This window comes from Pagrus pagrus (assembly GCF_965226575.1).
Source record: "Pagrus pagrus genome assembly, chromosome: 19".
NCBI classification, from domain to species: Eukaryota; Metazoa; Chordata; class Actinopteri; order Spariformes; family Sparidae; genus Pagrus; species Pagrus pagrus.
Genome location: NC_140203.1, coordinates 4,967,503 through 4,979,507, shown reverse-complemented (window position 1 = coordinate 4,979,507; position 12,005 = coordinate 4,967,503). Strand labels below are relative to the sequence as shown.

The 12,005-nt window shown below is 44.8% G+C and overlaps 1 protein-coding gene across 2 annotated transcripts in view; it reads left to right on the top strand.

The window, feature by feature from the left end:
• The window catches only part of col5a1 (procollagen, type V, alpha 1), an 83,222-nt gene that overhangs the window by 28,521 nt on the left and 42,696 nt on the right, over nt 1-12,005 (top strand). The window lies entirely within an intron of this gene.

Here is a 12,005-nt window from a genome sequence, read left to right as displayed (position 1 = left end):
TGATTACAATGAGGGCTTTCCTTCTTCCTTCCTCCTCTCTTTATGTCTCCAAACTCTTTGTGGCTGCAGATGAAAGATTAATATTAATCTGACCAGTGACAGGAAGTCTTTCAGGGGGTTTTATGATGCCCAGAGATCCCTGGTGTGCATCACAACAAAATACTTCTCGCTTCCACCCAGTGTGAAGAATCAGAATCAGTTCAGAGAGAAAACAAGACTTTTGTGCGGATATTTGTGGCTGTTAAACATAACCCCTGTGACGGACACACACACACACACACACACACACACACACACACACACACACACACACACACAGAAAGGCACAAGGAATAGTGTTGTCTTTGTCCTGTCAGAGTTGTGCTTGTTTAAAGGGGGATTAGTCTGTGAGGCTGAGGCCCTCAATAATAATTAGTAACAGAGGCTGACTGATGTGACTGATGCTGAGCCAGCTGACCTTTAACCTCACCGCTGACAAAAAGAATGAAATATGACATCACTCCCCCCCCACTCAACAATCCCTGAAAGTTGGTCTGCCAAGCCATCAGGGAGCTAGATATATGATGGAGTATAAAAATAAAGCTAAAAATTCACTTCTTGAACTCATTCGAAACCATTAATCATCGCCTGGCGACCAAAGCCAGATTTTTATACTTTGAGAGAAGACATATAGTATGAACTGAACTGTACACATGTGCATTTTCCATACGAGTGTTGGATGCGGTGTACGGGTGAAGCTCGGGAACACAGCTCTGTTTCATATTAACATTGATTATGTTCAACTTTCTTATGAAGTTGTTGACTCAAACAGTTTAATGAGGCATAAATACAGATGTTTCTAGTGTATGTTGCTGTATACGTGCTCTAGCTTGGCTATTATTTCCCCTTCAGCCTAATGGCCGCTAGTAAATACCTCCAGTTGCCGACGTGATGACTGCGTTTACACACGACAGTTTATAATCCTGCTGTAATTTCTGCCCGAGGTATTCTCGTCGTTGAGATCGAGGCGATACAAGGAACACTGTAAAAATCTTTACCCGGCTATCAGAGCCGTGTTAACAGTCCAATGGTTACCGTGGGAACAGACAGATATTTTGTGAGAGATGTTAAAAGCCCTCCTGCTGTGCGTCTGCCAGTTGGGAGACAGGACAGGCTCCAGTGCGTGCACAAAATGGAAAATATGCCACATAGTTTCCAAATTATGCTCAGGCCGCGCTCCTTCCCTCCTCGTACTCCCTTCTCCCCTCTGTAGTTTAGTCTGATCCTGTGTTGGCTTTTGCCAGAGTCAGTTACCACCAAGAGGTGTTGAGCACGAAAACACACACACGCACACACACACACGCGCACACACACAAAAAAACGTATTTGATTTCACTGGCAGGCCAATTAATTCAGTTGACTCAAGAGGCTGCAATTTCCAGTCAATCTCTTTAGAAAAACAGCATGTAAAAGGGGAAATAACAAGAAAGAGCAACAGCACTTTTGAACTGTCAGCCGGTGAGGGCTGTTTCATACAGCGGCTATTTGATTTCATTTTATATTTCGAGTCACCGGAGATTTCAGTGCAACACAAAAAATCAAAGATAATCAGTTGCTGCGGAAAAATGGACAATATTTCTTCAACCTCATTAAAACGAGCTATTGTTCTCATCAACTCAACTCTCAGGTCTCTTAACTCATGTAAAGTCACACCAACGCGTCTCGTTTTGGGCATTCGGGGGCTCTGTGTTGAACGTGATTACACCATCATGTTCTGCAGCACTGACTCGTCACGGACACCCACGTAGTTTGTTCCTCCGGGCCGTCGGGCAGTGATTGTAGCCAAGCTGCTTTTGTTATTCACGTTCAGTGGATAATATACTTATCTGACAACAGTCACATTTGCTTGAATTTCCCCTGTTATGATGGGACACACCTACATGGTCAGTAAATGATACTATAGTATGATTAGTGGCCTGAATATATATATGTATGAATATTCAGCTCTTTTCTGATGATCTGAATCTGTTATTTTTTGTCCAATTGCTGAGTAGAAAGTACAAAAATGCAGTAATGTGGAAGTATAAAGCAGTAGAAAATGGAAATACTCAAGTGAAGTATCCCTCAATTGAACTTGAAAGTTCAGTCCTTGAGTAAATGTACTTAGTTACTTTCCATTACTGGTTACACAAGGCATTTTTAACTTGATCTGGCTTTTAGTCTGATGTAAACGCAGCTCATCTTGTGTTTCTTTTGCCTGTGAAGTTCTCCAGAGGCCTTTTCTTTACATACAGCAGTCAGGACAGGAGGCAAGTAGCACTTAGCGTATGCTGGTTTGTGGTTTGGTTTCTGACATGGTTATTGCGGTCGCAGGGAGAGTGTCTGCACTCTATAAGTACCATAATGTTATTTTTTTTTTTTTCCCGAGCAGCTTGCATAAGAGTGCTGTAGCGTGTGCCAATAAAGACGATGAAGGTGATTAAGGTGCTGATTATATAAGATGATAGGTATTTTAATCGGGTAATCAATGCTCATCTGTTTCCAATGAAGCAGTCATTACTCCCTCTGAAGGATTGTTATGTGCATCTTAAAATCAGTCATTAAGAGACTATCTTTTGCTAGCTAATGGGTTTGAGCGATGTTGTTTGTCTTCGTTACCGTGGGGTTGTGGATGTGCATTTCCAGTGTACTTTAATCTCCGTTCAGACGGTAGAGCGCGCACAACATAGTCCATCTGCAGAATGTGTCCCCTGACTTCTGCGATCACTGTTTTTCCCAGTGGCTGCGCCAAGCAAAACCAAAGATAATTGAATACCCATCTCTTGGCTCGACGTAGCGTTCAGTGAAATAAATTGCTGCGGTTGGCTCGGGACAGACGGACCACTTGGCGTCACTCCGAAGTAATCCGCGGGGTCCAGGGAGCCTTGAGTGAAACGAAGCAGTCCAGGTGGAGCCGTGCAGACACAGCAGTTCTTGTCTGGCCTCCGCTGTTGCAGCCAAGGGCAAAAGCATCCTCCATCCAGTATGAATGTGAACTAAAATTGGCGTATTAGAGACTTTTGGTGTTGAGGAAAAGCAAGATGTTCAGGATTGAGAGCGTGCGGAGGAGCGGGGGAGCTGGAGCGGTAGGTTCGGCATAGTGGAGCCAAAACCTTTGGGTCATACTCTGGAAAGAATGAGGAGCTCTCTCCCTACTGATGTCAGTCTTGGAACAGCAGCCATACCACATGACATCATCCAGAGGTTTCCTTGGTATCCGCTGATAGGCTGTCCTGAACAAGGGGAAGGGGAGGGCGGCGGTGGGTGCATGTGTGTGGGTGGGCGGTGATAAATCGGGGGAGGATAGGTAAGAAAGCACAATGGACTTGAGATGGAGAGGACTGAGGTCAAGATGTGTTGAAATAAAGGATTAGGCATGGTATGAGTGGGAGAGTTAGACGCAATATGATAAGAGGAAGAGGAGCGGTGCGAAGGGTTGGGGAGGCCTTTAATAGGGCTGGGATGAAGCGAGTTGTGGGGCTCCCATGGTGCAGCCCGAGCCAGGAAAAAGTAGTAAAAACATGCAACACATGAGCTTGATGCTCGTTAAGAGCTTTAATATTGTGATGGCATGATGAGTTTAACACATCCTGTTTCCTCATCTTCACCTCAGGACTTTCCTTCAGCTTTTTCCTGCCATTCGCTCAGCACCCTCCTTATTTACAGTTCATATTTTTCAGTCATCCAAGGTAAAGATGCGCTCACCTGTCGAGGTTCTTGTGATTTACAACAAAGAGGATGTACTGCATCATCTATTTCCATATTTGTAGCAGGTTTTTTTTGGGATTCAGAATCCGATCTAAGCCCATTTTGGCCCAGTTTCTGAGCTAGTAGTAAAATTGGTTTCGCTGACACTGCCAGACCTTGACTGTGCTCCTGTCTTATTATTTGTTATTAGCTGCACCTAAGCTCAAGTAAAGCTTTTTAATCAGTGGCTCCACAGTTTCTGTTGTAAACTAGAATGGCACTCAGTAGAGTGCATACCTCTGCCAAGGCACAACCACTCACTTTAAATCAATCAAGCTTCGTCCAATATGAAATAAAAAAATGTTTTCATCTATTTATTTAAAACGTATCTGCTGGATCCAGATTTTTATTTGGATCTACATCAAATTGTTGCTGTTAAAGAAAGTGAAATAAATGTCTTTATCACACCTGCACCAAAATTTTAATGGAGTCTGTTCTGGGCTGAGTCCCATCATCTATCCAAGTCCTGCAGAAATCTGTTCAGTGGATTTGTGTAACACTGCTGACAAATCATCCAACCAACCAACTAACCAACCAATGGACAAGGGCCAAAACATAACCTCAGTGGAGGTAAAAAAAACTTTCAAGGTGTCAAACAAACAGTAACAGGTCTGCCTCGGGTGTTAAATGGTGGATAATGACTTCTCTCATGGAGCCCCAGTAGAGGAGACATTTGATGCCCTGCTTGGGTCTTCATGATTGGTCTGGTCCCAGAAATATGAGGCCCTGTTTCCACAAAAAATGAATCTTAGTAAAGTATATCTGATCTCAAGTGGACGGCTCCGATTAGTGGTGTGATTGCACGAAATGTAAAATAAATGCTGGTTCCTGCTTCTTAAAAGTTTGCAGCTTATCTTTGTTATTCATGATAGTTAACGAAGAGTCATCTTACAATCAGTTTGTTAAGCGTATGAGTCAGTTAAAGATGTTTCTGTTATTCAGTCTGCTCTCGATGATATAAACGGGGGTGGACAAACTATGTTTTTTGTCTGTCTAGCTGCAGTTTTCCCAGAGATAAGTCGAGTGAAGGAGGAAATGATGCACTTGAGGTTTGACTCAGAGGTATTGGCCCCATGTGTGAACTGCAGTCTGCCCCAACTGGATTTAAAAATAAATCAGTAATGTAGTCGTATCTGGATACATTTACATTTACAGTTTCAAGTAGAGATCTTGAGAGAATGGCTTATTGTCCCTTAAAACACCTAAAAAGTACTTTCAAATCACACAATGTTAAATTGCCATGTTCGCCGTACAGTAGCTCTTCAGACTTGTGGATTGCTGTGTTCACATGCGTCTATATAATCTTATCCAAGGTAAATGCCATGCTTGACTGTCATAACACACTACTTCTATACAATCCAAGGAGGAACGGGATGTAGACTCCAGTAGCCCCGGGGAAGATGGTTTTTCCACCATGGATAATTAAGAGAATTTCTCTAACTCATGTCAGATGTTTGTCTTTCGCCCACTTATTCCCTCTGTTATTCCTTCACTGTGTCAGCAAGCGCTGAAGTGTGCCCTCAGCACTTTTTTTTTTTATGTAGATTTCAGCAAATGGCCAAGCCAAACACTCCGAATCTACAGAGTCTGTTAGGTGGGGGCGAGCCGCTCTGGTTTCCACCGCCCCGAATGAACGGGAAATGGGAATATGGCCGCCTGTAGTCCTTAGAGAGGTGGAATTAGGACGTCACGCAGAGAAAGGGAGTGTGATGGGGGCTGGGAAGATGGACTCCAAGGAGGTGAGGGAATGGTTAAGGTGCTGTGTAGTGGATAAGTGGGGTGGCAGACGGACCTGTTGCTCTTGGCAGCTGCTCTGAGCGTTGGGATTGAGCTACAGTCTGGAGGGGAAAGTGCATGTGGGTGAAAACTTACTTGATGTCTGGTAAAGGTTTCACTCTGTAGTGGCCTGGAGTGGAGTTTCTGTAGAGGTGTGCATGCATGTGTCGTTTGTCAGTGTGCATTTTTGTGTGCGTGTCCACGCTGATTTATGTCCTCTGCGCGGCAGGCTGACCTCCTCAATGTGTTGTTTGGTTTTTGTGGTCAGGTTGGAGTTTGCCCAGGCGCTTGGACTGTCAGTGTGCCGGTGTGGGCTGGCAGTGGGACCCGAGGCCTGGCTCAGAGCTCAGGGGTGACTGTGTAAATACGTTTGTGAAAGTAGCTCGCCCTTAAAATGCTGCCAGATCTCGGACCTCCCAGAGTCTCATCCTGCTCTGTGGGGCCCTCCTACCCGTTTTTCCTCTGCCTGACATATGAGCAGTAAAACGATGAGAAACAAGGCTCAGGTTTTTCTTCCTTAAGCTGTCGTGTAAAATGGGTAAACAGAGCCATTATCAGGTGTCCCTGGGGATGTGGGGAATTAATGAGCGTTGGTTTGTGCTGTTTATTTCATGCTATGCTGCTCTAAGCCAAGAAAGTGCAAAAATGTCATGGGACGCTCAGCAGGGGCTCGCCTGACATCACCTCAAGACCTTGCTATAATCAAAATAAGCCTCTGTTGGGCTCCCTTGGCCTTATGCATGAAGAACGTGTGGAGGAGGAGCAGAGCATTTATGCGTGCAGCTCATTTTGTTTTGTTTAAGCCGCTCGTGTTGCAACATTTTACCCCGTTCATTAGCTGTCCGCTGTGATGTGGCGACTCTGGAAACGACGCCAATATTGCTTTCCATCCCGTGCATCATATATTTTTATTCAGAAGAGGGAACACAATGAACTCGGTCCACCCTGCATGAGTTTTGGGTCAGGTTCAGATGGAGACAAATGTTTGGCTGCTTGCTCATTAGAGCACTCTCCTGCCCCCACCTGGACACAGCCAGAACATCCAGCAGGGATGAATGTGTGGGGGGGCCGATACACAAGAAGTTGATGTGACACTTCAGTAAATTAAAAACAAAAAAAAAAGGATGATGCGGACTGTTTCTTTAAGTGCTATTAATCAGTCTGGAGTTGTTATCCAGTTACCCTGATGTAACCCTGACCCTGCAGCGTCTTCAGCAGTTTCTTTAACATGAAGTGTGTGAAGTGAGCATGGCCGTGGCTCACAGCCACAGTCGATGGCCTTTTCCGCCAGAGTCTCGACATGCGGAGAGCGTTGGCCGGGAGAAGAGTCATATTTCAGCCGAGTCCAGGGAGATGCTGACAGCGGCAGCCCTGTTATTGTCTGAAAACTCTGCCTTAAGCACCACTCTGATGTGCCACATGATGCTCCACGGTGACAAATGTCACTGTCCTCGCTCAAATAGGAAAGATGATTGCATGTCTTTTATGGTTCCCTCAGGGGTTTTGGGTGTGATTGTATAATTTCAGGTTTTCTTTTCTTCTCCTTTGGTGTGGGGTTTGGTGGCACTTGTGTGTGTCTGTGTCTGCATGTGTCGCTGCGTATCAATCATTTTATTTATGCCTTTGTGTCATGTATAAGCGTCCGTTTATGTGACTTTTTGAGGTGAGAAATAAGCTATAATTTCCTGTTCTTTTAAAGTGTTTGGTTGACCAATCAGCCTCATCGAATTTTCTGAATCCCTGACTCGGCACATACAGTAAGAAGCAGTGCAGTTTCCTGTCATCAAGCATAAAGCGGTAGCCGGCGTATATAGCAATGTAGAAAATACCTCACGCTTTAATGGGCTGCTGGGTGAAGTCGACCATCCAGCGCCAGAATACTAAATGAAGAATTTTGCATTAGCATACAGCTGGAGTACAGTATAGGAATATTTACTGCTTCCCTACATCTGTAAAACAGCAGCTTATATAACATTTGGCACCGCAATCTGTCAGCGACGTGCGGTGAAAGGAGCAGCGCCGGCTCAAAGAAAAGGAAATCAGAACCAGCTTTAGCGGTTGTCACGGTGGATCAGGACTTTGACAATAGTTTCACTGTGGAGGTGTACAGTGTTCATGGGAACCCATACGCTGTACGCCATTTATATGGAAGCAGGAATAATTTATGGGTGATGATGGAGGACGAAGTACAGACACTGTTGTGCTGAGTTACACTTTATTTTCCAATCATTGTTTATATCTGAAATAAAATGTGTATCAGATAATTGTATATATTTATTATGTGATGAGAATTAAAGGTGCAATATGTAAGAAATAGCGTTAAATTCATACTCCTAGCAAATAGGGGGCAGCATATACCCAGAGTAACCGCTAATTGCTGCTAACTGTGGCTGCTGTCAGCTAGTTAGCGCAGTTAGCATCGCAGCTAGCAGCCCTATTAGCTGACTCTGCTGGAGCTTTACTATCGGACTATCACCTCTAGATATACAAAGCAGGTATTACGAGACAAGATGGGCCAGGGCTAGCTGGTTAGCATGCTAACTTTAACATAACAAATACAGGTTGCATTACAACCTGGAGTAAAGGTAGGTAGTTGAAGGAGGGGACACTATGAAGTTGCATTTTGGGAAATGTAGGATCCAGTGTTTTTGGAGCTTCACCCACACTGGGGGCTAGAAGTCAGGGTTGGGTCAGACTACTACAGGTGCTGGTCAACGAATTAGAATAATTTGAAATAGTGCAATCATTAAATTCTTTGAATGCATTTTTTGTGCAGAAAGCAAATCAGGTGTTCACCGCACCTGTCCTACTCGTTAGACTAATCACAGAACTCGTTACCTGTAAAAAATTTGCTCAGCTGAGCTTTCCAAAAGGCCCATTTAGGCCATTTAACTGTGACACTGTTGTTTTATTGAATTAGAATAATGGAGAAACCGTTTCATTGAATTAGAATAAATGCTCGAATTTTTGTTTTCTGTGAAGAGTGTTCACTGTGCAGTATAAAGTCAGGGTTGAGTAGAATTTCTAAGTTGTAAAACCAATCATGGGTAAGCAGCGCAACCTCTCAACCGGAATAGTGGCTCAAATTCAAGCCCTTCGCCAACAAGGCTTGACCCAAACTAAAATTGCTGAGCAGCTCGGCATCAGCCAGTCTTCCGTCTGCAAAGCTCTCAAGAAAAACTGCAGCAAGCGCACCAACTGTTCCGGCGTCCGAAAAACTTCTGCTCGCGACAACAAGCAGCTGAGAAAGATCGCAGTCAGCAACCGGTTCAAGTCCACTTCCGAGCTCACCGACTTGTGGAACAAGCAGACCGGCGCTGACGTCTCCAGATCAACCACTTACCGTCGTCTGCGCGAACTCGGCTTCAAATCTCGCGTTCCAGCAGTAAAACCGATGCTGAACAAGAAACAAATGGAGAAACGGCTGAAGTGGGCCAAAGAACACGTCGAGTGGACTGCTGAAGACTGGCAGAAAGTGGTCTTCAGTGACGAATCACGCTTCTGCATCTCCTTCGGTGACCAAGGTCCTCGTGTCTGGCGTCGTGGTGGCGAAACCTACAACCACGAGTGCATGAAAAGATCCGTCAAGTTTCCCCAGAGCGTTATGGTCTGGGGATGCATGTCCGCTCGAGGTGTAGGGAGACTCTGCTTCCTCAAGAAGACTGTCAATGCTGCCGTATATCAAGATGTTCTGGAAACGTTCCTGATTCCGACTGTTGAGGAACAGTTCGGCGAAGAAGACTTCATATTTCAACAGGATCTTGCACCGGCTCATGCGGCAAAGTCGACCAAAGATTGGTTCACTAAAAAACAGCTTGAAGTTTTGGCATGGCCGGCCAACTCGCCTGACCTCAATGTCATTGAAAACCTTTGGGCCATCGTCAAGCGGAAAATTCGCGACAGAAAGCCTACTACGCTGGACCAACTGAAGCAGAACATCGCCACTGCCTGGGAAGCTGTGAGTGCGGAAACTTGCGACAAGCTGGTCAAATCGATGCCGCGGAGACTTCAGGCAGTCATACAAGCCAAGGGGGCAGCCACAAAATACTGAGGAAGTGATGATTGTAATTATAATAAAAATTATTCTAATTCAATGAAACGGTTTCTCCATTATTCTAATTCAATAAAACAACAGTGTCACAGTTAAATGGCCTAAATGGGCCTTTTGGAAAGCTCAGCTGAGCAAATTTTTTACAGGTAACGAGTTCTGTGATTAGTCTAACGAGTAGGACAGGTGCGGTGAACACCTGATTTGCTTTCTGCACAAAAAATGCATTCAAAGAATTTAATGATTGCACTATTTCAAATTATTCTAATTCGTTGACCAGCACCTGTACTTCGAAGTGTAATCAGTTACTGAATTACATGGCAATTACTGTAATTAGTAACAGAAATTTGATTTCCACTAATATTGTTTTTTTTCACTGTCAAGATCAAGTAATCTTGGACAGTGTAGCTATTATTTAATCACACATTTTGTTAAATGTAATTTGAGCTAATTGAGCTGATTACATAATCCTCGTTGCATGTTGTCCTCTGCTCCTCAGCCCTCTCTGCTGCAGTCTTCTTCTTTCCCCAACTTGAATCTGCAGAAGTGCAATTTAAAAAAAGATTATTTGTTTCTAACTTCTGCTTGCCTGACCATCTGCATGTGGTTTCATGCCTGTGCTCAGTGCCTGGCTCCCCTTTTTATAGTCCAGAGCTTTTTAACACAGAATAAAACTTCAGACGGCTGGAACTCTTTGTGCTGAGCACTCCAACGCAACTGAGCACAGCTCAGCTCAGGTCCACGTTTCCCATCTAGCTTCTTCTTCTCATCCTCATTTTCCTCTCTCACATGCCTCTGGCTGTAGAGTTAGTACAATCAGATGCAGCCATCAGCTTTTCCAGCCTCAGTAACCTCCTTATAGCAGCACACTTCTCTTTCTAGGCATGCACATGCCTCTTTTCTTTCTCTGTGTACACGTCACACATAATTAAACACATTCTGCCACGGTGCTGTCACCGCTGCGAGGATGTTCTCATTAATCCTTAGGTATATGATTAATTATCTCATCTCGGTACAATTAGGATCACACCACTTGTGGTCAGGCTCTTCCCTGACATTCCTCTGGCTGCTCCGGGTGATGGAGAAAGAGAGTGTTTGGAAACAGAGGAAAAGGAAAGCTAAAGAATGGCATGTGAATAGGAAAGCAGTTGCAATGCTCCAGACGGCAGGGCTGTTTTGTCGTACTGAGGGCTGATTCCTTATTGAATGTGACCTCATTTCAAACATTGAATTCCCATCATCCCCTCTCAGCGCAGCTGTGACACGCAGTCATGCCAGGATAAGAGACAGACTGTCAAAATGATAGCAAGTCGAGGCTCCTTACGGATCCCAGCTCTAGACAAATAGCTCAGAGGTAGCCATTCGAAAGTTTCCTGGGAGCTCCGAGTTCATAGCTGGGAGAGCTTTGTACCGGCAGTCTCTCTGTCTTGGAGGAAGCACTGGGATTTGTTCGCCCGCATCCATCATAAACCCCCCTGATAACATAAGCCAAGGACTGAGCAGGAAACATCATCTTGTGGGGTGTTTTGCAAGGGTTATTAAAGGACCCAAGATGGGGAGTTGTGTGTGGTATGTCCAAGTGTAGCAGCGGTGAACTGTCACTGGTGAGACCTCAAACGTGATGCGTTTATGTTCGTCAGAAAAGAGAACGATCCGCAGAGATTTTAAGCTGGAAAGAGTTGTTTTGGGATTTCAGACTTTTTGGCAGTCGGACATAATTAAAACCACTTCACCCTCTGTGGTGGTTTTGTTCCCATACTTGGGTTGCTTCGTGATTCTCATACCTCCCCCGGAAAATATATTTGTTTCAGCTAAAGTTGACATTGTGTTTGATCGATGTGGAATGACATCACCGGGTTTGAAAGTATGATTAGGACATGTTTGGAGAGATACAACACAGGCTTTTCGGTGCCATATGCATTCTGTTCAGAAACATGTGGCAAACACACACACACACACACACACCCAGCTCCCTATGTAGCCCGGGGATCCTTCTGAGCCTTGTCTTTCTTCCCTCTTGTTCTCTCCTCTTCTGTTTCTATCAATCTCCTCTGTTCTGTCTCTTTTTTTTTTGAGTTTTCTTCAAATCTCTCACTTCTGCTACCGTTCCACGCCCCCCCCCTCCTTCACCTCGACTCAATGCATGCACACACTCTCGGTTCAGCTATCTGCAACTGCACGTCTGCTCATGTTCGACATGTCGCACATCTATTCGTCTTGATCAGCTCGAAGGCAAAGATCCCTGTTCAGATCTTCGGATCTTGTTAGAGACACACCGGTTGCGTTTGTTTCTGTCATCGTCCGCGGCTTCATGAAGTCAGTTGTTCCATGTTCTCCCGTTGCTCCGCTCTGCTTACTGTAACCTTTTTGTCTCACACTCTGGTGCTCAACTCTGATGCGAAACGACACTCTTGGA